Raw genomic sequence first — 25,470 nt, 5'->3', positions numbered from 1 at the left:
AAAATATTGAATCCAGTTTAGAATGATGATATTTTGAATTGGGTTAAATAAAACACCATTACAATATACACCTGATGCCTTTTACTTTTTCAATGTAGCTAATAGGAAATTTTGCATTCCTCAGGGGGCTCTCATTTTATTTCTACTGACAGCACTGGGCTAGGCGCCCAGCCCTTCATGCTCTGCACCTGTTCCTCCTTCTCTCTCTCTCTCCTCCCTTCCTTCTCCATCTCCACTGTGACCATGGTCAACAACAGCCTCAAAGGCCTCGACCTGCACACACCCTTCCTCTACCTCAATGTCTCTGCAGGGAATCTTCATGGAGCTAAGTCCTATAGAACCTCAAAACTGAGCTCAAGCTAAGAAACTTGTAGAGACCATCCCCACGACCAACCGAGTCTAGGATAGGCATTCACCCCCCAGTGTCTTACTGAGTTGTATACTAAACTCTTCCAGAGCAATCATTACACGGTGTTGTAATTTTCTGCATGTGTTATTGTAAGCATAGAATCATGTCTTATATGTAGTGTGGTACCAGGCAATTTGAGAAATAATTCAGCCTATCAGATAGATGAATGAATGAATGAGATATTATACAGTTAGAACCAAAGATCTGGGAGCTGTCTGATTATAAGAATTGAGAAGTTTCCCTGATTTCTAGCCCAAGTGATCAGGAGAACACTGATGTTCTTGTAGGAACAGCAAAGTAAGGAAAAGAGACTATTCTCAGGAGAGAAGTGGAAGTGAAAACAAGAGCTGTGTGTGGGGAGTCATGAGCACACAGGTGACGCTTCAAAGGGAGTGCGGATGGGAGGGAGCCTCCAAATAGACCACAGTCAATCCCCATATTAAGAAAACAGGAATGTGACATCCAGTTCCATCCAGTCGCTCAGTCGTGTCCGACTCTTTGCGACCCCGCGAATCGCAGCACACCACGCCTCCCTGTCCATCACCAACTCCCGGAGTTCACTCAGACTCAGGTCCATCGAGTCCATGATGCCATCCAGCCATCTCATCCTCGGTCGTCCCCTTCTCCTCCTGCCCCCAATCCCTCCCATCATCAGAGTCTTTTCCAATGAGTCAACTCTTCGCATGAGGTGTCCAAAGTATTGGAGTTTCAGCTTTAGCATCATTCCTTCCAAAGAAAACCCAGGGCTGATCTCCTTTGGAATGGACTGGTTGGATCTCCCTGCAGTCCAAGGGACTCTCAAGAGTGACATTATCTGAGTACTAAGTTCTTGTCCCCAGAACTAGTCTGTGGGATACGTGTTAACCATCATTTTTTAGAAGAAAACACCAAAGGTCATAGTGTTAATGTACATCCACACACATGCATCAAGCTAGGAGACAAATACAGGAACAAGTTGCCCAATTTCTGTCCACCACAGCGGGATGGTCAGAAGCAGAGCCCTTGGTTTGCCGGCTCACTGCATCCCTTGGTTTGCTGCCTGACTCCGTAACCCTTCACCTCCTTGGTCTCTTTCTCTGAAGACTTCACTAGCTCCACGCACACATTCAGGCTGCTGTTCCTTAAGGCTCCCCCATACCTTCCACATATGCTCCCCCCCCCCACCACTTATGTCACTTAGAGTGACACAGAAATCAGAAGGCAGTTTCAAGAAGGAAGGGTGGTTGGTGGTTTTAAGTAGTTTAGAGAAGCTGCATGTGATAAGCTGATGGAGAAGGCAAAAGGGGATTTCCCCACCCAACACCAAATATCTTCATCCTCTTGCCCTTTCCTCTTTCCCTTCTGAGACTAAAAGGCTGTTGACCTTCTGCCTTCACTGTATTTTAAAAAAAAATCACAGGAGGATAGTTGCTTTACACAGTTGTGTTATTTTCTTCTGTACAGCAAAGCAAAAGCAGAACTACCAAATGACCCAGAAACCCTACTCCTAGGCATATACCTGGAGAAAACTGCAATTCCAAACGACACAGGCAGCCCCGTGTTCACTGCCGCAGTATTTACAACAGCCAAGACGTGGAGGCAACCTAAAAGTCCACTGACAGAGGGATGGGTATAGAAGATGCGGTACAGCTACACACCGGAACAGTACTCAGGAAAGACAAAAGGGACAAAACAGTGCCACATGCAGCGATGTGGCTGGCCCTAGAGACGGACATACACAGTGAAGTGAGTCAGAGAAAAACAAATCCCATACACCTTCACTCAGATCCGTGCCCTCCATCCACTACCGTCCCTCCAACACGACCTCCCATTGCTGGTCCCCTCGTTTTAGTGTATAAATACATTCAAAGTGCTTGGTGGCTCAGAGGTTAAAGCGTCTGCCTACAATGCAGGAGAACCTGGGTTCAATCCCTGGGTTGGGAAGATCCCCTGGAGAAGGAAATGGCAACCCACTCCAGTATTCTTGCCTGGAGAAGCCCATGGACGGAGAAGCCTGGTGGGCTACAGTCCATGGGGTCGCAAAGAGTCGGACACGACTGAGCGAGTTCACTCACTCACTCACCCACATTGCCCTAAATAACCATTTCCCGATTCCTCTCCAGCTCCTCCTGTGTCCACTCTCCAGCCTCCTTCCCCTGCTCAGTTAAGTGTCTTGAAGTGATGCTGTCTCCACGATGTTATCTCCTACTTGCAACTCTGCACTGTGGATTCTCAGTTCTCCAAGATGAGGACAGTAATCCCTATGCTCTGAAGCCACTGAGAAGTCAAGACTTCACCCCGATCCAGGGCAGGAAGGCTGCGGCAGAGCCTCAGAGGCAGCATTTACTACAGGCAGGTTGGGGGTGAGGAGATGGGTGGTGCCAGGACGCACCAAGAAACACTGCTAAACCCAAAGAGCAGAGGTTCTCTGTCGCACTTGACACGGCCATTCTTTTTTTTTTTTTTTTTTAAAGAAAACTTAGTTTATATTTGGTTGTGCTGTCTTTGCTGCTGTGCGGGTTTCTCTCTGTCTGTGGGGAGCAGGGGCTACTCTGTAGCTGGGCTCACGGGCTTCTCACTGCCACGGCTTCTTGTGAGCAGGGGCTTGAGAGCTCACCAGTTTCAGTAGCTGTGGCACGTGTAGCTACTCTGCAGCATATAGGATCTTCCTGGACCAGGAATCGAATCCATGTCTCCAGCACTGGCAAATGGATTTCTAGCCACTGCCCCACCAGCGAAGTCCTAAGGCCAGTCTTTGAAACCTCTCCCATACCCTTCCTGAGACCACACTGCACCCCTTGGTTTGCTGTCTGACTCCGTAACCCTTCACTTCCTTGGTCTCTGAAGACTTCACTAGCTCCACTCACACATTCAGGCTGCTGTTCCTTAAGGCTCCCCCATACCTTTCACATATGCTTCCCCCCGACTTACACAGTGATTACTCCAGACTGGACCCCTAAAATCTATGCCTTTCCTTTACTGATTATTCACACCACTCAGAGTCCATCAGATGTCCTCAAGTTAATGTATCCAAAACTGTACTCTCTTTTCTCAAACCTGCTACTTCTCCTGATCAGGAAAACAGCACTGTTACCTTCAGTATCAACTGATAATTCAGTTGATTACCAAGGTGTGGTCACTTCTAGTCTTACATAGCTAACCAACTTACCCTCACTCTTCTCACCATCACTGTGGCCATCCAGCCCTCACTATCTCTCTCCTACAATATGCAAGGACCTTCTGCTACTATCATAGCATCATTCAAAATAAAAGCCAGTCTGCTGAAGTCACTTTCTTGCTTGCAAACCTCCTAAAGCTTCCCTGTGCTCAAAGGATACTCTTAATGCCTCTGCTTGGAATAACAGGGTCCTGGATTACTTCCCAGACTTCTCTCCTGCTGCCCTCCACCATTAACCCACACTACTCTAGGTTACCTGCTATTTTCCAAACATGCTTTGCTCTTTTGTTTCTCTACAGATGCTCTTCTCTCCCTTTCGGATGCCCCTTTCCTATTAGTTTAACTAACAAACTTCGATCAACGCTCTGAAATCCAGATCAAATGTTACCTTTAGATATTTACTTCATCTTAAGTGCTCCAGAAGTACTTCATTTTTATGTTGGCCAAAGGTCACATTTCTGTATGATAAAGACTAAATCTCCCCTCCCACTAGACTGAGAGTGTCTATCACCACTTCACTATAGTCTCATAGCACTGGATACTGAACAATCACTCAGCAAATGTTTGCTAGATGGATGGATGGGGTCATGGATAATGGAAGACTGTAGAGTCTAGGCATGAGCAATCAATTATACCACCTGAAGCATGTCAGCTGCTCAATAAACTGAGAATTCCTTTCTCTCTTGAAGACTAAGAAAGTGAACAAAGAGAAAAGAAGCTGAGGATTCTGAGTTGAGAAAAGGGAAGTTTTTAAAAAGTCACTTGAGCACTGTTTTCACAGTAAAAGAGAAATTAAAACATCTACCGAGATCAAATGAAGGTATAGCAAAGGTTCATGTGTAGTTCAGCAAGTTCCTGTAGGGCCATTGTGGTAAACAAGAGGATTCTAAGGCCACAAACACTGGGATTTTTGAGCCCAGGAGAGTTTGCTCGGTTCAGGCCAAAATGCAGAGCTGTGTACTCGGCATAGTTTTGTGAGAACCACCAGCAGTCCTCATTAGCTTAGGAAGAGCAGTGGAGTTGATGGACCTGCCAAGATCCAGGCAGAGGAGGAAGAAGGGATAAGGGAGAGATATATAGAGAGGAAAGCAGTTACAGGACGGAGAAGTAAAGTACCGTTAGTGCCACTGAGGGGAAGGCTACGAATAAACAGAGGGTTTGGAGTAGCAGCAAAAAACACATAGTGCAAAAGAGAGAGGCTTAGACAAGCTTCAGAAATCTTCCAGCAAGGGAGGGAGAGGATCCAGCACCTGGCATAGTGACACGTAGCTGTGCCCAGCAGAGTTCGGCTAAATAAATGAGTCACTGGCTGTATGGGGCAGAGTCATCTCCTCACCCAGTGGTCCTCCATGAGCTACAAGCATCTAATTTATCATCAAGCTCATTAGAAACAGTCACAGATGAACAGTGTATTCCAAGGACACCCCGCAGACTGGCTGTTTTGACAAGGTTATATCTGACGTTATTTTAACATGATCACGTCGGCACTATGTTTAACAGGGATACTCAGCTATCAGAATTCCCAGTCTATAAGGACCTGGTCCATTATAGATAGTCAGTAAAAATCACTTGATGAATGAATGGATAGCTAAGTGGATGAATGATTAACAGAATACATGCTACTTGTAATACATATAACGAACATGGGCTACCTTTCAAAATCATCACTTGATGTACACTATTCACCCAAGTCAGCCTGAGCAAGCAACATGGAGCGAGGAGTTCAGGTCTCTTGTTTCTCAAAAACTCAGCAGATACAAGAGGTGCTAGCTGGCAAGTAGCAGTGTGCGAAGGAGCTCGATTCAGCTGCTTGCCATGTTATTCCAATACATTCCCACATAAATGCTAAGCTGTCAATCCCTTTTGCCTGGGTAGCTGTGGTTCAGAAATGGCTCAGTCTGATCAGCAATGAACTCTCCATTTAATGCCTCTTTCTTCCTAAACTACTAGGACAGCTCAATTCTCTCAACAACTGGGAAGGAAACTGAGCTGATAAGAGAATTAATGCTTTCTTCCCAAATCATATCATCTAGGATAATAAAAGCATGTTAAACAAATAACTCTTAAAAGAAATAGGAGAAAAACATTTTAACATAAAGCTCTAAGCTATACTGATGTTTATAAGCATTACAGGTTGGTGGAGGGGAGGTGGAGCTAAGTCATAATTGCTCATGCTACGGATTTGTTCCCTGTAGAATTCTGTGAGATAAACACAGATTTGCATATTTTGAAGGTAGTCTGCCTGTTGCACATTCCTGTGCCTGTAAAGAGTTTTTCTTTACCAAGGATAATTAATTTTCACCCCTCACTTCCAATTCTCTGTCCACTGACTTCCCTTTTCCAGCCTTTTGGGTTTTCTCCCCCAAATACCAGAGCCTGAGAAAACATTATGAGCCAGGAGATTTTGAACATAAATCCAATCACTGGGACTTTTTTTTGGCAGTTTAGCAGTTAAGATTCCGAGCTTCCAATGCAGGAGATGTGGGTCTGATCCCTGACCAGGGAACCAAGATCCGACATGCCATGTGGTGTGGCCAAAGTAGAGTCCATAATATAATAGAAATACCCAAACATATCTCTGGAAAGGAACAGAGTGAGGGGATTTCAATGCAGAATAAGAATGGATATGGGAAAGGGTGCCAACCACAGGGGCACCCTAACTTAATCTTAAATTAGATTAAGAAAAATCACAATAAGACAATATTTACTCTAAAGACAGTAGGTTCATCAAAAATGTTCACCTTCTAGAAACAAATGATGGCACTATAGATTAAAACTGAATGAATCCTACAAGTATATATATAATTCACTGTGCTATACAGCAGAAAGTAACTCAATATTGTAAATCAACTATACTCCAATAAGAAAAAATAAATGAATTCAAGATTTAAAAAACAACAAAAGCAAAAACTAGAAGCAGGGGGTAAAGACCAAACGTTTGACCCACTACTTGAATTTTTACAGTAACCTAACTTGACACATTCTGGGCCTGGTACCTTTTTGGCAGTCTGTGAAGATGGACTCCTCTGGGGAGAAGTTGAAATTACATTGATTTCCATCTGCCCACTTACTCAACCTAATTCAACTATCTCTCGTTAGGAAACTGGGTGTCTCATTTTGCCTCACGAGGTCTGGACTGCTAACGATCTTAGGATCCTTCTGGTAGGCGAAGCTGGATTTGTCAAAGCACAGATGCTTGTCGGAAGTCTGACGGATGATGCCGAAACCTCAGGGCTGCCTCAGTGCTTGGGCTTCCTCAGCAGGTCCAGGTGAACACTGGTGGGCCTCAGAGCCCAAACACACACTGCAGCCACCTCTACCAGGCGCAGGGAATGTCAGTGTCCACCTGGGGTTCCCTCTTCCTTCTGAGGCGTGCTCTCTCTCTCCCGTTCTCTACCCTCCCCCTCCAGTCTGGCCCACTCTCAGCCCCTGGGTATACACTAAGAGAGCTGTCACCAGCCAGGAAGAGTGACGGTGCATGGATGCGCTGCTCAGACTGGGGTAAGAGCCGAAGCACGCAGGATGTCAGCCAGCAGCCAACAGTCCCCTCTGATGACAAGGCAGAGTCAGCAGGACGCGTCTGGTTTGGCTGTGGGTGGGGAGAGTCATTCTGGTCTTCGTGGTATTGGTGGTGCCGGGGCCCCCTGGACCACATGAGAAGGCTGGTGTGGTTCTAGGATGCAGCGGTTCGCACGGTCTGAGTCATCCCTCCAATGACGCATGGGCGGTTCCTGACCCACTGCAGTCCCCTCACTGCCGACCCAGGACCCTCTTCAAAGGCTGCCTTGACAGCCACACGAGGAGCATGTTGTTGTCCCATGAGCAGGCGGCTTTCCTACTCTCGTGTTTCCCCGGAATCCCCTCATCACCTGACTCAAAGAAGCAGGATGCAGACCCTGCTGGACCTGAAGACCCCAGAGCATGGAAAGTTACAGTATCTTCCTACTGGGAGCAAGAGAGCCCCCTGACAGAACAGAGATGTAAGCCCACCTTTACACAAACCAACTAGAAACATCCCACGCCACCATCCAAAAAAACCCAAGCAGCATTAGTCAATTTGAATTATTCTAAGGTCCAGCTGAATCTAGAGCTTATCTAACGGTCTATTGAGTTCTCAGTAAGTCATGTGAAAGGAAGTCCTATGATAACATTTCCTGAGACTTCTAGACATTTGATTAAGGAGTTATAAATCTTAGAGTCTGACGTGTCACAAGCAAAGTGAGATTACACCCAGAGCTGTCAAGATTAGGTAAACTTGTCTTGTTCTCTTACAGGTCTTTCTCAGCCTTATACCACAGATTAAAGATTTTTTTTTACGATTAAAAAAATGGTTACCATCATGCTCAATGGTTTAAAAAAAAAAAAAAACCCAGAGGCAGATAAAGCGACGCTTTTCAGTCTTCACATCCTGGAAACTGTTTACCTGCCGGTCAATGGCAAGATTTTAATAAGGAATAAATAAAAAGAAAGAGGCTTGGCCTGCTGGGTTGGCCCCACACTGTCACCAGATTAACTGGTTACAGCTAAATGAATAACCTGTATTAAACCAGAGAGCTGGGCAACCCCCAATCTTCCAGGAACCGATTCCAAGAACATGGTGGAATAAAATCAATACCTTTGGGGGTGGGAGGAAATCCAGAAACCTCTTTACAGGAGCCCCTGTCAAATGCTATTGCTAATTTTGAATTGACACATTCTAGGAATGACTGACAGTTCCCATCAGCAAACCTGGGGAGACAGAGGTCTGAATCATCCACACCTCTGAAGGAGAGGATGTTTACGGGGCTTTAGGTCAGGGGGATACTTCTGCAGCTTACTGCCAAGAAATCTGGGACGTAAGTGGAGAGGTGGAAATTTCTGATTCTCCATACACGCTGGAATTCCTGGGTTAAATAAAGACAAGCTATAAATCAACTTGCCTTTTATTTTTTTTTCCTACGGAGTTTTTACTCAGGTGTACTCTAAATGTGCATTAAACTGCAGCTCCATTAAGCAGTTACAATGGAGGTAAAGGGCGTGAGGCTAAATACCACAGGACCTTGTATAGATCTCATAGCTTTAATGGAATCAGGTTTTTAACAACTCTTTTTTCGTTAAATACAGTCAGTGTCAGGAAGATGCGTCCCACTCATAAAGCAGCGCAATGACAATGTACAGTGGCACTAACACAAGGACATAGTTCATCATGACATTTCCAGCAATTCCCAACTGATTAGGGTCATTATGTTGGAGGTCTGATTTATGTTGTCATTTCCTCTCACCGATCCTGCATCAATGAATCTTAATGAATTGGTAAATAAGGGTGAAGATTACACTCTATGACACTGAAACATTCCTCATTCTCAACACCCGAGATTTATGTAGCCAATTAGTGACTAACAGAGAAAATTGGCTGGCAGAAAAATAATATTCTTTATGGTACAAAATGGAAAAAGCTTTCTCGTTGAAGGGCAATGCCACAGCAAAAGTCCATAAAGTAGCTTGATATGTGGAAACACAAAAGATGTGCTTTGAGGGGGCTCCGTAGTCAAGTGCTTTTACGGTGGGGATTGTTCTTGTTGTTCTTGATGTCTCACTTATTCAAAGTTATTGGTTTAATAAGAAGACTTGCATTTTATAAAAGGGAAAATTTGGCCTCGGTGGGGGTGGACAAGGAGTTAGGTATACTCCTATATTACACAAGTGTTAATTCTTTATATTTACTGGAATAATGGAGAAAATTAAGCAAAGACGACTCCAGGATTCCCCCCACCCAATTTTAGCCATTAGGTCAGCTTCTCTGATGTCATGCAGACATGTAGCCATAATCATTTGTACATAATCAAGGAGCACTAAAATCTTTCTTCTGATTAATTACTGGGAAGTATGATTAAAGTCCAGAGCTTGTTTCAAATACCAGAACTTTTTAATTGAAAAAAACAGCTTAATCATTAACACAGAAATCACTCCACTTACTATTATTATTTCACATTCACCTGTTCCTGACCCCATTATAAAACTAGATGAAATGACAGTCATAAACAGGAAAAAAAGGTAAAAATTCCCCAATGAAACATAATTCAGAAAATGTTGGCTTCACCTAGAGTTTGAAGTGTCACCCTATGGTGTGTGTTCACGAATGCAAAGTGCAGCTTCAGAATCATTACTGCTTAAGCATATATTTAACATTGAATACTGTGAGAAAAAAGATGGTTCTCAAAATCCATGTATTTAATTCAGATTTCATCATTCGGCACCACAATATCCTTGTACAATATGCAAACCAGCCATGTTGCCTTCTAGCCGCTGTTTTCTTGTCAACGTCATCAATGGAGCTTTATAATTTAAGGGAGAAAAAGGGGTGGCAGATGTTGGATCAGTGGCAGTAGGTTCTCAAACCATCTCACTGAAGTGCCCAGTGCTTAGTAAACAATAATGACAATAAGAAGTAATCTGCAAGGCCAGGGCAGCCTGTTCTTTTCAGTTCTGGAATCCTCCACAACCACCTAAGTATCCTATTGAAGGGTCACTGCTCCATCAAGGGCTTCTGGATAACTGCACCACTTCTGTCAAGCTCAGATCACCTCTGGGATGCGGCAGCCTTGGGGACTCCCTGGAAACTTGCTGCTCCCACAGTGAGAGCAACTAAGGCAGCCTGGAGCTCCACAAGGTGTGCCCAACAGCAGGGCTGCATGGAAAGCTAGTAGGAGCCAATGAAGACAGTGCTGGGGAGGGTGGGAGCTGGAGAAAAGGAGGAAAAATGGAATGAGGCAACTTTGCAAAAGCTCCGGCCTTACAAGACTGTTGCTATGTGGTTGTGAAGTGTTGAGAGATGCTGAGTAAACTGTGCGGCTTTGGATCTTTTTTGTTGTTGTTCTTCAAATCAGTTTCTCAGAGAGCAAAGGCAGAAAACTAGCCAGTGAAATTATAAAGGCACGTGATGCTTCTGACAGTTCTGGTGCCAAGAAAGTGATACCTGCATAGCAGAATGCTGTGGGCACACAAAATTGCCCTCAGAGTCAGCACTGTGCGTCTCACACACATGCAAGGCTGAAGTCTTTAACATCCTGCCCCTCAAAACAAAGAAACAGAAGGGGGGAAAAAATGAATCTGCTTCACCTTTGACAGTGAACAAATGATATTTTAAGTGCTAAGTACAACTACTATGCACCAAAAAAAAAAATTAAATGATATATATTGAGTCAATCCCTAGCCAAAAATCAAGAGAGAAAACCTGCCAAGCCAAACCTGTGGGTAGAGTAATATCCGGGGGAGGAAAAGAGACGGGACATAAACTCAAGGGTGGGGAGCTGACAGTCTGCTCTCAAAACTGGGAAGAGCCAAGAGAAAACTCTACACATGTTTTATTTTAAAACCACTATTTGATACTGATTCCAAATGAAAGTGTTTTGTAAAATATTTTCACAGTAGGTGGCATCACTTATCAACTGTAGGAGGGGTGCGGTGGCTTGAAGCATTTTCCTTTATTAAATTATCAAATAATCATTTAAATGGCTTTCACACATTGTGTTCCATTTGAGACACACCTACAAGTATGGCAGGCTTGCCAGGGGGAGGGGAAAATCCACAGCAGATTCTGAATCCCAGCTACTTGGTTTTTGCTTTTCTCTTTAATCATATGAGGATCTTTTTTTTAAAAAAAAGGCAAATTTGCAAATCCACTTTGGTTCAGTAATAGATTATTTTGGTGAAAAATCCCATTTCTGCAGTTGACAGCAAAAGTCCCCCTTTTCTTTTAACAAGACCAGTTTGGTTGAATATAGCTTCTTTACGTAAATGAACCATAAATCCATTTTTCTCATCCTACAATAGTAAAGTGAAAATGTAGGCTTTAACATTTTTAAAAAACAACTAAACATAGACACAGTAATGTTTAGGCATCATAACACCTGCAAATACACTTCCTTCTTTCTTCATATTCAAGGGAAACAAAATGAACTGATTCTCTGTTTTACAATGCTAAGTTCAGTGGGCTGAAAAACAACACTTCTGACAACACAAATACTTAAGGAAGAACCAAACTACCTATAGCTACATTATGAAAAAGACTAGGAGAACTCTTTTCCTTTTTAAGAGAGAATTAATTTACCACCAATAGCCAAAAGGGTAGGGGGTGGCAGACATAATACCAACTCAGTACCTAGTGGTTATTTTGTAGTAAGATCTGGACACTACAAACTTATCCTTATGCATTAGAAAATGATTAATAGATGACAAGCATTATTTATCTGGCAATTTTTTTAAAATATGGATTTTTTAATTTCAGGAAAAAGAAGTAAAGAATAGAAGATGATTAGACAATGAAAGCCTATTTCTTTTCCCTTTCTGTTGTATAGATAATTCAGGTGGACTCTAACTGGACTGTGTTCCATGGAAACAGCAAAGAATGTGGGGAGTGGGGACCTAGAACCCTAGAAATTTATAATGAGAGAACAAGACAATTTGCCACAGGGCAAAAAGTTCATAGGTCAATGTTATCTCCTGCCTATCCATTTCCTGCGTGATCCTTCAGTTGCATGCACGAGAAATTCTGTACCTGAGAAAGAGTTACATAGCTCAAAGGGGAACTGGTCCTGGGCCTATTTCAGAATCATCACCTTGTAAGGAATTTCTGGGAGTTGTCTAATGTATCCTAGATTGCGTCTGAAAAACTCTCTTGTGTTTAAAAAGCTAACTCTGAAGGGGTAAGTGGCTTAGCAAACCAAATTAATATAAAGGGAGTCTGATAGTATTATGATAACACGTGTGCCCCCACGCAATGCTAGCAGGAAAGGAGTGCAGGTGTTAGCCACTCACTTGTGTCCTCTTTTTGCGACCCCATGGACTGTAGCCTGCCAGGCTCCTCTGTCCTTGGGATTCTCCAGGCAAGAATACTGGAGTGGGTTGCCATTCCCTTCTCCAGGGGATCTTCCCGACCCAGGGATGGAATCCATGCCTCCTGCATTGCCGGTAGATTCTTTACCACCTGAGCCATAGGGAAGTCCATATAATCAACCAAATTCACATACACTAAATACTAACGGACCAAAAAGGGCAAACATATTTCAGGCCAAGCACCATCGATCAGCAAAGGCTGGCACTCTTTAAGAGGAAGACTCACAGGCCCCCATCAGGCTTGCTAAGAAACAGTGCTAGAATTGCTTAGTGATGTCTGCCGCGAGAAGTGGTAGAAAGGAGAAGTGGTAAAAGCCACCCTGCCCATCTGCTGGAGACTGTTCAGGATCCCCTGTACTCACGCTTCATGTCATCTCCATGGTAGGAAACAAAAGCTAAAACAAATGGATATGCTTTCTCAGAGGAAGGAATCTTACCCACATCAAGAGATCTTAAAAACGAGTGTTAGTTGTTTGTTGTTCGGTCGCTAAGTTGTGTCCAACTCTGTAACCCCATGGACTGCAGCACATTAGGCTCCTCTGTTTTCCACTGTCTCTTGGAGTTTGCTCAAATTCATCTCCACTGAGTGGGTGATGGTATCTAGCCATCTCATTCTCTGTCACCCTCTTCTCCTGCCCTCAATCTTTCCCAGTATCAGGATATTTTCCAACAAGTAGGCTCTTCACATCAGGCAGCAAAAGTATTGCAACTTCAGCATCATTCCTTCCAATCAATATTGAGTTGATTTCCTTTAGGATTGCCTGGTTTGATCTCCTTGGAGTCCAAGGGACTCTCAAGAGTCTTCTGTGGCACCGCAGTTTGAAAACATCAATTCTTTGGCATTCAGCCTTCTTTATGGTCCCTTTCACATCCATACATGACCACTGGAAAATAACATTGTTTTGACTATACGGACCGTTGTTGGCAAAGTGGAGTCTCTGCTTTTTAATACACTGTCTAGTTTTGTCATAGCTTTCCTTCCAAGGAACCTCTTTTAATTTCATGGCTCCAGTCACCATCTGCAGTGATTTTGGAGCCCAAGAAAAGAAAATCTGTCAGTTTTCACTTCTTCCCCATCTATTTGACATGAAGTGACGGGACTGGATGCCATGGTCTTAGTTTTGTGAATGTTGAGTTTTAAGCCAGCCTTTTCACTCTCTTCTTTCACCCTCATCAAGAGGCTCTTTAGTTTCTCTTCTGAATATAAAAATCAGAATTCCTGAACAGAATACAGGATTCCTGAATATAAAAAATAGAATCCTGGGCTTCCCTGGTAGCTCATAGTAAAGAATCCACCTGCAGTGCGATCCCTGATCCAGGAAGATCCCACGTGCTGTGAAGCAGCTAAGCCCACGTGCCCCAACTATTGAGCCTGTGCTCTGGAGCCCAGGAGCTGCAACTATGGAAACCCACGCACCCTAGAGCCTGCGCTCTGCAACAGAAGTCACTGCAACAAGAAGCCTGCCCTCTGCAACTAGACAGTAGGCTCCACTTGCCACAACTAGAGAAAAGCCCCCACAGCAACGAATTCCGAGTATGCACTGGCAAAAATAAATAAATAAAAAAATTTTTTAATGAAAAATAGAATTCAAAAAAAGAAAAAAAAATTCAAAGTTGTATCAGAAAAACAACCTCTGACAGCTCAATGAAGGAGAGGGATCCAAGAATGCAGACGTCCACAGCCTACCAAAGTTGAAATAAGTGTTAGAGCACAAAACAGATTTTACAGACTGTACCTCTCAATGGATTCCCAGTGACGCCATGAAGGACAAGAAAGGATGAGTATGTGGAAATTTTTGGAACACAAGGAAGAGAGCTAAGAGAACTTTTAGAGTGCATAAAAATGGGATTGGAAAGAGAATTTAAGGCCTTCGTACATCAACGCTTTCTTCAGCTCAAAGCAAACCTCATTAGGTGACAGAAAATTCTTGTCCGTTTTCTAGGGGTTCATGCTGTATACGTGCTCAGGGATTGCAGTTCCTATCTCTGATGTTAGAGCTGCTCCTAGCCTTAGCTCTCGTACACCATTACTGACCTTTAGTGCTACAAGTTCACTTCCAGAATGTTCAATAGTGCTGTTTTCTGCACACCCATTTGGAGAGACGCAGACAGAAGGGTCTGCCTCTAATAACAAGTCCCTGAAATACCTTTCGTATGTATAACTGAATCAATACCAAATATTTTTTTTAATTTAAAATGCTTGAACTATTAGATCAAACAATAAAAAAATGTTTTTAAACAACTGGAAGATATGCCAAATGCTTTTAGGGCCAAATATCTCAAAATAAAACACAGTAGAAGGAGATGAACCAACCATCACATGCCAACTCTTAAACTAATCCGATCAGCACACTTCACTTTCTGCATCTGAGGCCTCCTGGCAAAATGGACAACCCAGGAGGACCAAAGGCTGTTTTTCCAGAACCTGTCCTTGGAGGAAAACTGACAGCAACCGCCTAAGAGGGGCAGGGGCTGGGGATCACGGCTGTTTTTCAAAACCTTAGAGTTGCAAGCTTCAACACCTGTGAAAAAGTTCTGCCGCTCCCAGGATATCCCCGGAACTGCTGTCTGCTTCTGTTCAGAAGATGATTTGCTGGTGGGCAGGGCTGGGGCAGGGGCTTAGGTGCTGCTCTCCAAGGTGTCTATGAAGAGCTGTTTAGTACAGATGAGTGGAAGGCATTTTCCTCCCCAGTTATGCAAAGGACAAAATTTACCATTGACATGATTCCCCTGTGAAGTTCAAAGACTCGATCTCAGGCCAACCTGGGTAGGATAATTGAAAACGGAAGCAGTGTACGGAAAATTTCAAGCAATAATCATTGTCAGAAGCCAGTGGCCCAGAGATATAAACACCCTAAAAACCAACTGATACTAATGAAGTTGCAGCTTCAAGGCAGACGAGGGCAGAGGGATGGGTGAGCAATTTCAGCACTTAACATGGAGGTGGGGACATTTAGTGCTGGGGACTGATCTTTGACAGGCCCCAGTCTTCCAATGACCATCTCACAGCTAATACCCTGTCCCCTTGACTTAAGGACCAATTCCTGCTTTTAATGGATGGGGTGACAGCGATAATTCTCATATGTTCTTTCCAGTGAAGGCTGCCATCTATTCTGATGGGAAAATAAAAAAAAAATTTAGAAAAGACTGCAGATTAAGCTTCCCTGGGATTTTAAGAACTGGCATTGATGTTTCACAGGCTTCCTAGGTGGCACAGTGGTAAAGAATCCAACTGCCAATGCAGGAGATGCAGGTTCTAACCCTGGGTTGGGAAGAGCCCCTGGAGAAGGAAATGGCAACCCACTCCAGTATTCCTGCCTGGGAAATCCCGAGGACAGAGAGGTCTGGTGAGCTACAGTCCAGGGGGTCACAAGAGTTAGATACCACTGGGTGACTCAGCACACACACAGATGTTTGGGGAGGAAAAAGAATACTTTTAAGTGTGTAATTCACTTTTCCACAGGAGTTGGAGTTATTGAAAACTTACAATTAAAGCCATACTTTCCCTAAATCACCTCACGGTAAACACATGACTCTTTAATGCTGACTGATTATGAATCCTTTTGAAAAAAATAAACTGAAGAGGCAAACAGCACTGATCCCGTTCAGCCATCAGTGACTTCCCATGTCTTAAAAGTTATCTATGACATTTCTTACTTGTCTACACAGTGAATGAGCTTTCTGAAGGCAGAGAGCCCATCATACCTAATAAGACAGGTTCCTAATCAACACGTATTTAATACTGTACATTCACAGAGTGTTGTCTCTGTCTTAAAAATACAACTATACTTAGACTTTTCTAGGGGCTCCAAATTCACTGCAGATGGTGACTGCAGCCATGAAATTGAAAGATGCTTATTCCTCGAAAAAAAAAATTATCACCAACCTAGAAAGCATATTAAAAAGCAGAGACACTAGTTTGCTGAAAAAGGTCCACCTAGTCAAGGCTATGGTTTTTCCTGTGGTCATGTATGGATGTGAGAGTTGGACTGTGAAGAAAGCTGAGTACCAAAGAATTGATGGTTTTGAACTGTGGTGTTGGAGAAGAATCTTGAGAGTCCCTTGGACTGCAAGGAGATCCAACCAGTCTAGCCTAAAGGAGATCAGTCCTGAAAATTCATCGGAAGGACTGATGTTGAAGCTGAAACCCCAATATTTTGGCCACCTGCTGCAAAGAGCTGACTCATTTGAAAAGACCCTAATGCTGGGAAAGATTGAAGGCAAGAGGAGAAGGGGATGACAGAAGATGAGATGGTTGGATGGCATCACCGACTCAATGGACAGGAGTTTGGGAAGGCTCCAGGAGTTGGTGATGGACAGGGAGGCCTGGCGTGCTGCAATTCACGGGGTTGCAAAGAGTCTGACACAACTGAGTGACTGAACTGAACTGATACACATAAAGTTTACTTAAGGCAGGATACACCTGTGCTAGGGAAAGAATGTTTAACAGAGAGAGTATCAGAGAATATCAAAGAGACAAGTGCATCTAATAACAGAATAAGAGGAAATACCCCAAGGAACCTGGGGCACCAGGGCACCAGTTCCTGCAGGTTAGTAACATCCAGCCATCTGGAACAGTCAAGGAGCCCTTTTCTCGGACCATGGATGCTAATGGAATCTTTGGACTAGAAGAGCCAAGATCTACTGGCATCAGGGGCTCCAGCTGGGTTCAGAGACACTGCGCAAGTCTAAGTTCTTTGGGACAGTAGGGGCAGCGGCTATATCCCTAGCCTGATGAGGAAGGATGAGATACTGAAACAACCAAAGAGATTATCTGCTTAGTGCCTGCCATGTAGACACACTGCTATCCAGGGCTGCATTCCCAAATATTTCCTGAGCCTCTGCTGCAGGCCAGGTGTTCTGTGGAGCACGTTCAGAGCAGCTCTCTATCCATTTGGGGGATAAACCTTTGGGCCCTCCACCTGTCGACTAGTCCTGATGTATGGAGAAGCAGGATGTATACACTGAACTGTACTGTCTCGTAGAAACATGAGACTCACAAATGCAAGTCACATATGCAATTTAAAAATATATGCTATCCATATTTAAAACAATAAAAAAGTGGGAATTACTCTAAAAAATGTATTTCATTTAACCCAGTGGAGCCAAAATATTTTAATTTCAGCATACAATCAACATGAAAGTTAGTAATGAGACAGTTTACATTTCTCTCTTTTTTTTTTGAGAATGTGAACATTACCCATATGGCACATCAGTTCAGGTTAGCCACACCTCAAGGGCTCAGCAGCTACTTCTGGCTAGTGGCTCCCACACTGGACAGTGCAGGTCTGAGAGCATTCCAAGATTCTGGAAGGGTTTCTGAATATAAGGGAAAAGGATACAATCCATACTATTATCACTTTAGACATCTGAAACAGGGCTGCTAAGATCTGGGGGCAGATGTTCAGAGCTGGGAGAGAAGTATTAGGGACAAGGAAGTAGAGAGTGTCCCTGAAATGGTCCCATTGCTTTCTCTACATGTGGCCTGCCATACAGATAAGACTGTAAGCTATGAGTCTGCACACGTCCATGCGGAGACAGGCAAACATCTACAGACCCACATATCTGTAAATCCTACAGCTGATATTCACTCTGTCACCTGTCAAGATAAAAGTAAAAAAGTAAAAAGGACTTCAATCACAGGGAGAGAAGCAGCACAGCATTTTCCTCCCCCAAGGGAAAAAAAAATAAAAGAATTTAACAACATTCTAGTTTGTATGTTTGAGGAGGGGTTAGGGGGTGGGGGTGGGGGTAGGTGTAAAGAGAAGTTGGCTTCCTGCCAGGAACTGACATCCAACCATGACTGGGAAATTAAGAGATGTCTCAGTTATTTAGAGCACACATTTAAAATCAAAATCCCTAAAATACAAGATAAATAAGAAATGCCTTAAATACAACATGCCCTCAAAAATAAGTTAACTGTCTTGGGAGCACTAAATGCTCTCAAGGAACACAATTTGTTGGGGAGCATACTGTGGTGACTAAGTGAGCAAGGGCTCTGCAGGCTGATGGGCTTGGCATCAGAGCCCAGTTTGGTCACTTCCTACCTACTTCTGGGGCTTCCCTGGTGGCTCAGATGGTAAAGCATCTGCCTGCAACGCAGGAGACCCGGGTTGGATTCCTGGGTCAGGGAGATTCCCTGAGGAAGGAAATGGCAACCCACTCCAGTACTCTTGCATGGAAAATTCCATGGATGGAGGAGCCTAGTAGGCTACAGTCCATGGAGTTGCAAAGAGTTGGACACGACTGAGTGACTTCACTTTCCTTCTTTCTTTCTACCTACTTCTGTAAGCAAGTTATTTCATCTCAGTGAAGGTTGGTCTTATCATCAGAAAGTAGGGACAAATAATAGTTACCTTGCCAGGCCTCTGTGCAAATGAAAGGTGCAAAATGTTACCTTCAGCTGTTCAAGAAACTTATATACCAAACACACTTAAGATATAGTGACGCGGTATATATACTTATGCACACACTACACAGCAACACTATATATTACAATAGAGAGTGTGTGTGTATCTGCAGTGAAAACCAGGATTGAAGTGCAGTGGCCTGGAGTCTTCCTGAAGGAGGACAAGTCCTGGTTGCAGCCGTACAGCTGCAGGACCTAGGGTAGCGTCAGTACCACAGAACTACATCTAAAGGGTGAGGCTAATACTGCAGATAATAAATACTGGAGAGGAGGTGGAGAAAAGGGAACTCTCCCAGGCTATCTTTGGGAATGTACACTGTTAACAGCCACAACGGAGAACAGGGGGGAGGTTCCTTAAAAAAGTAAAACCAGAGCTACCATATGATCTAATAATCTCATTCCTGGGCATATGTAACAAAAAGACAGCTCAAATTGGAAACAATACATGCACTCCAATGTTCAAAGCAGCATTATCTACAATAGCCAAGACAGGGAAGCAACTTAAACATCCATCAACAGATGAATGATAAGGAAGATGTGAGATATTTATGTATCATAAATGTGGTGTATATGTGTGTGTGTGTCTGTATATATGTATATACAATGAACTACTACTCAGTCATGAAAAAGAATGAAATAACACCATTTGCAGCAAAACTGATGGACTTAGAGATTATCATGTTAAGTGAATTAAGTCAAAGACAAATATTCCATGGTATCACATATATGCAAATAAATAATAGTACAAACGAACTTATTTACAAAACAGAGTCTCGGACATGGAAAACAAACTTACGGTTACCAAATGGTAAGTGGGGGTAGGTGGGTGACAAATTGGGAGTGTGGGATGAACAGATGCACACTACCATACATAAAATAAACAAACAATGAAGATTTACTATATGTATGTATAGCACAGGGAACTATATGGAAAAGAACTGAAAACAGAAAACAGAAAATAGATCTACACAAATATATAACAGAACCACTTTGCTGTACGCCTGAAACTAACAATGCCAAGAGCTGACTCACTGGAAAAGACCCTAATGCTGGGAGGGATTGGGGGCAGGAGAAGGGGACGACCCAGGATGAGATGGCTGGACGGCATTACTGATGATGGACGTGAGTCTGAGTGAACTCCTGGAGTGGGTGATGGACAGGGAGGCCTGGCGTGCGGCGATTCATGGGGTCGCAAAGAGTCGGACACGACTGAGCGACTGAACGGAACAGTGCTAAGCTGGAACGGTTGTTGGGAGAATTCAGCATCATCACCTACGACAAGCCCTGACCACTGTGCCTGATCCATAGCTGCTGCTCAGTACATAGTGGTTACTATCATTACAGGCACGCATCAATTATCTAAGGTGAAGCATTTCCCATCTAGGACTGTTTCTGCTTAACTGCAAACCCTCATGAGTGGCTCTCAGACAAGGCAGGGACCAGAGGAAGGATGGATTGACGAGGTTTACCATCTAAATACCATCAGGCATACGTAAAAGTTTTCTATTAGAAAGCAGTTGCTTCATTTTCTTAGTCGATGCTCACAAGTCTAAGGAGTAAGCAGACTGATTTCAATCCAGAACTACATCTTGAACACGTACTAATGTGCAAGGCATGATTCCAAGTGCTTAAAATTCAGATGAATATCCCTGGCCTTCAAGGAGCTTACATTCTTGTGGTACTTCATTCTTTTATCTACTTACCTTGCTAAACACAGGAAGTTTGACAGAGGGGATGAATGCATTGTTAGGGGGCTTAGTTTGAACAAAGAAAGCCTAGTCTTTATTATTTAATGAAAATGAAGAAGTTCTACAGTATTACACAAAATTGTATCCTTTTCCCGGTCTCCCTAAATTATATTGAAAACAGGAAGGTTCTTCATTTTGGAAAAATATTGGATGCAGCATGATACCCACACAAAAGTCTGTTTACAAGCATTTTGTACATTTTTGCATCCTATAGTAATTTTGAAATTATATCAAGAGGGAGGAAAGGGAGGAAAAAGCCCTTAAAGGTTTAGACTTGTTATAAAGTTAAATTGTTTTGAAAGAAACAGCCTGACATTGTATCAACAGAGGGGCAGCGTTTTCTTAATGCAAAAACAACTGGGAGAGGAGATGTTCACCTCCATCAGGATGTCCAAAGTTAGGCAGGCACTTGTCTGATTGCACGTCTCTTCTATGTTCTCTGGCTCAGAGCTCTTTTTGTTGGGAACAGTGCCTGAATGCCTTCAGCATCTCTAGATACTGGCAGAGTGTCTAGCAAATATTTCAGGGTCTTAAAGTTGGGTTCAACCAACTTTGAATGGGGAATGAACCCAGTGCCAAATGAGTAGCTAGAATCCTACCAAGTTTCGAGGGGAACATATTATCTGTGTGGTTCAACTGGACTGGATTCTCAGCTCTGGATTTGCCAGGAAGTACCCATCCTACCCTCTAAAACTCCTCTCACCTATCAAAGGTAAAGTAATATATTTTTCTCAAAAGTTTCCTTTGATTTTTACTGGACAATACATATTCATTACACTTGCCAGATAATAATAATGCAATAAAATATAATACCCTTTTATTTTCTTTTTCTACTGTCTTCCAGATTCTTAATTTCAGTTCTGTACAAAACCTGATCACCCTAAATATTTCTAAATGCAGTGATAATATGATTCTTGGAAATTTGTTCTTACCTTTTATTATATTCTCTTTGGCCTTTATTAACACATGCATAATCTCTAGTCAAAAGAAAAATAGCATAAAAACTGGTTGTTTAAAAAAAAAAAAACACAGAAATTCTGTACTGTCACTGCTATGAGGCTGAGGAAGCCCGTGTGTGCTTGGCCATGACATCACCTGCTGTGATACTAGCAGAGCAGCCTCTCCACAGAGGATGGCTTGGGGGAAGCGATGCACATCAGTTGGCAAAACTTTGGGTCAAGGGATACAGGACTGGAAAACTCTTTTAGTTCCAAGACATGAGGATGGACACAGCCTATTACTTTTTTTTTTTTTTTAATACTTTCCCATTTGTTGAGGAAGTAGCCTGCAGGAGAGTTAAGCAGCTTCAACTATTTTTAGGCCTCTGACCCTCTTTAAAAAGCCAGAGCTAAATTCAGTCCTCTGTTACACCCACTCAACTCCCACCGGCTTCAGCGCGGGCCGCGGGAGACCGCTCAACAGTTCAGTATGCGCTTAGAATTCTTTGGTCCAGATAGACTGACCACTGGATCACCCAGCCTCTGGAAAGCCATCCAGACTCACGAGAGCAGAAGCCACAGGTTCCCAACTCTGCAAACCTCCCTCTCCACTCCCAAGGCTTCTCACACAACTGGCTGAAACCCCTGGATTTTCTGGTTGGTGTGGCTGGTTGGTCTTGTTGTTTTTCCGTTTTTGACAACACAGGCAGTGGGAGGGGTGGGGAGAGAGAAGTTCCTTTTGAAAATGGCAGTCTATCTTGGAATTGTTTAAAAATTAGAATCTCATCTACACAAGCCCAGATTTGAAGAGCTGTAGTATGAAGGCTAAATTAAACTTTTCCCTCCAACTAGCATGGGGTAATTACAACCAGAGATCACGTGAAGTTCACTGCTATTGAACACAAAACAGTTTGTGACAGCAAATAGCAGTACAGGGGGGGTAAAACACATTTTTAAATAAGAGGTCCCATGTCCGAGTTGTGGGGTGCGTGGAGAGCATTTGGCATCTCCAGTGACTCTAACAGGGGGGCTGTCATATTCCATGGAAAGGACACTACTTCTCCCCACACCCTTTCTAATCCTTCCTTCTTAAAGGAACACTCAGCAAGATAATGAATCCTTTAAATGTTACATCTTCTGTCCTGCATTATTGTGGTGCAGAAACTCTTCACATCAAACAGTCATCAGGACTATTACAAAGTGGGCTTATAAGAGAGGGGCTGAAAAGGAGCTGTGTGAAAAGAAGTGGAAAATTAAAGCTGAAGCAGTCGAAGAAAGGGCTTAATTTACTGGCATGTACAGTATGCAAATGAGATTACTCTCAGCTTAACTGCATCGTTTATGTCCATAATAACGGCATCATCATTACAGGGCTCAAATTAAATTACACCATAATTAGCATATCAAAGTGATTGGTTAAAGTTTAAAACAAATACCCAATTTTGTTAATGAACAGCTGTAATTGTCATGTACACTTCAGTGAAAACTCTCTAAACAAATATATGTTTTAGAAGAGTGGAAGATTTTTTTTTTCTTTTCCGGCAGACAGGTCTGTAGCAGAGGTAAATTACCTAAAAAGAATGACAAGGACTATTCTATTAATGTTAATATATGCTGATAATTTTCAAGTAATAGAGCATTCTATCAAAACAAGGCTTCGCTTATACTCAGACACCTTCCCTGCTCCTGAATGGGACATACTGCTAGAAACCTGTTTCCTCTCACAGCCATTATACAAACGCTGGGGTGACCTGTCTCCAACAAGCAAAGGACATGTTCAATAACATGCTATCACCAAAACCCCTGCTTACTGAAAAGACATCCGTGTTCAAATCTCGCCGAGTCAAAGCTGATTTTCTCCGCATTCCAATCAAAAGACAGCAGAGTGACAGGGCCAGAAAACTTGCTGAATTTATGGCGCAGACCAGAGCACTCCTAAGCTGATGACCTGATAACCTGAAGGCAAAAGGCCTTCAGCTCCGTGTCCCCCCCATCGAATCACAGTTACACTGAAGCAGAGCCAAATGTGCAGCTGCACCAGGGAAGTTTCTGTTCTTCCATCATTAAAATAAATCAGAAGGTGCAGCTAGCTATTTTGTCAGTGTTAGCTGAAACGAACACGCACGCACATTTTAGATATGCAAAACTATACACAAATAATAAGCTTGTTTTTCACCCTTTTTGTTATAATAATTTCATGTCAGAAGAGTTTCTACACAAAAATCAATAACCTTGAGGCTCACATGTTAAAAGAAAGCTCTCTGCCTAAGATTCTCCCCATTTCTTAATGACGTACCCCATATGTTCTCCGATTTATCTGTAAGGGTAACCATCCACTGTGATATACAACAAGGCAAGCCAAAATATGTTTTTCCCAAAAAGGAAAAAAAAAAAAAGGCACTTTCAAATATACTTAACAAGCAAATTGAATGTCTTATTAAAATCGTATTATCTAAACAGTGTTCAAAAATTTAAAGAAAGTAGCTTTTCATTTTATTCATCGAGGAATCCATTAAAGCTTAGGCTCTGAAGTAGTATGTAAATTATGTGCCTTTCAAGGTAGAGCTAGGGCAAATTCACTCCATCAACTAATGATGAACCTCATTATGTGCAGGGAGGATTCATAATGAGGAAAGAGCCACCGCCATTCCATGTTCTAACATAAATCCCTGTAAAATTTGAATATCTCCCCGTCTAATTAAAGGCTACTAATTCCAATCACCCCCTCCATGGCCCCAAAGTAAAAATAAACCTCTTTAAAAGCACAGACTACAGTTATATTTCTAAAGCAGCCCTCGATTCTGTTTGGACTCAGAACCTTCCACTCAGATATGTTTTACGACAAGCATAATTAGCAGCTTTCTAAGATACAAACTTTGAGGCTGTTTGAGCTCATTTTAGTTAAATGCACTGGATTTCTATTTTTCAAAGAGCGTCACCTTGACGGGGCTACAGTGCATGCACAGAGATGATCCACAGCCAAGAAATCAGCAGGAATGTACGAGCAGCGAGTGTAATAATGTAAAATAAAATTCTTAGCACTCGAGTTCCGTGCTGAAGCGGAGATGCTCAGAAAAAGCCAAGCAATCGTGGCATGAACCCGAGATTGCATTTGGACGGGGATGTATTCAGATCTGCTTGGGAACAACGTACTTGATTCTGGAACAAACTGCTCACTTTTAATGCGGTTTGAACTAATGAACAAGTACAGCCCAGCCTCTCACAAGCCAGAGAACTATTTCCTCTTCTAATCACCGACTCTGATTTTTTTTTTAAACTGAAAACTATAGAATGCAAACCCAACACTGCCAAACATATTTATTATGATTAATAGCCTGTAATATCTCTCACTAAGGCTTAATTTGCTCTTGTTTTTCATTATGAATCTGCACACTCTATTCCAGTCCCTTTTTCAGGTGGAGATGAATTTCCTGTGGTCTGTACTCTATTGTATTGCCACCCAACAAGGCACAATTAGTTAAAAACAGCCAACCTCCACCTCCACAACCTCCACAGAGCACCAGATTACGCAAAATGAGAGAACACAATCATTGAGAAATAAGTGAAGGTGTCCAGGGAATTAAAGCAATTAAACCAAAAAAAATAAAATAAAAGAGAGAAAAAGTACTTATGCCAGTCACCCAAACACACCTTTACATTAAAATTCCAAAGAAAAGAAAGAAAGAAAAAAAACTCTAGTTCCTTTCTTTAATGTTGATAAACTGGATATAGTAGCTAACCAGAAAACCTTATCTGCTGTCATAGATTCAAGCATCCCCAAGAGTCTGAACCCCGATTTGGTAATTCAATGTATACACATCAAGGACATCAAATGTAGAATTTCAGGGGCTATAGAGTCCATTCTAACCGAAGATGCTGCTGCTTCTTTAAGTTCCATAAAAATAAACTCCACTACATAAAAGCTGCCACAGTGC

At 42.8% G+C, this 25,470-nt stretch overlaps 1 protein-coding gene across 33 annotated transcripts in view; it reads right to left on the bottom strand.

The window, feature by feature from the left end:
- FOXP1 (forkhead box P1) overlaps positions 1-25,470 on the bottom strand; it is a 624,022-nt gene that overhangs the window by 266,195 nt on the left and 332,357 nt on the right. The window lies entirely within an intron of this gene.

The sequence above is a fragment of the Ovis aries genome, chromosome 19 (assembly GCF_016772045.2).
Source record: "Ovis aries strain OAR_USU_Benz2616 breed Rambouillet chromosome 19, ARS-UI_Ramb_v3.0, whole genome shotgun sequence".
NCBI lineage: Eukaryota > Metazoa > Chordata > Mammalia > Artiodactyla > Bovidae > Ovis > Ovis aries.
This window is presented reverse-complemented; position numbering and strand designations above follow the sequence as displayed.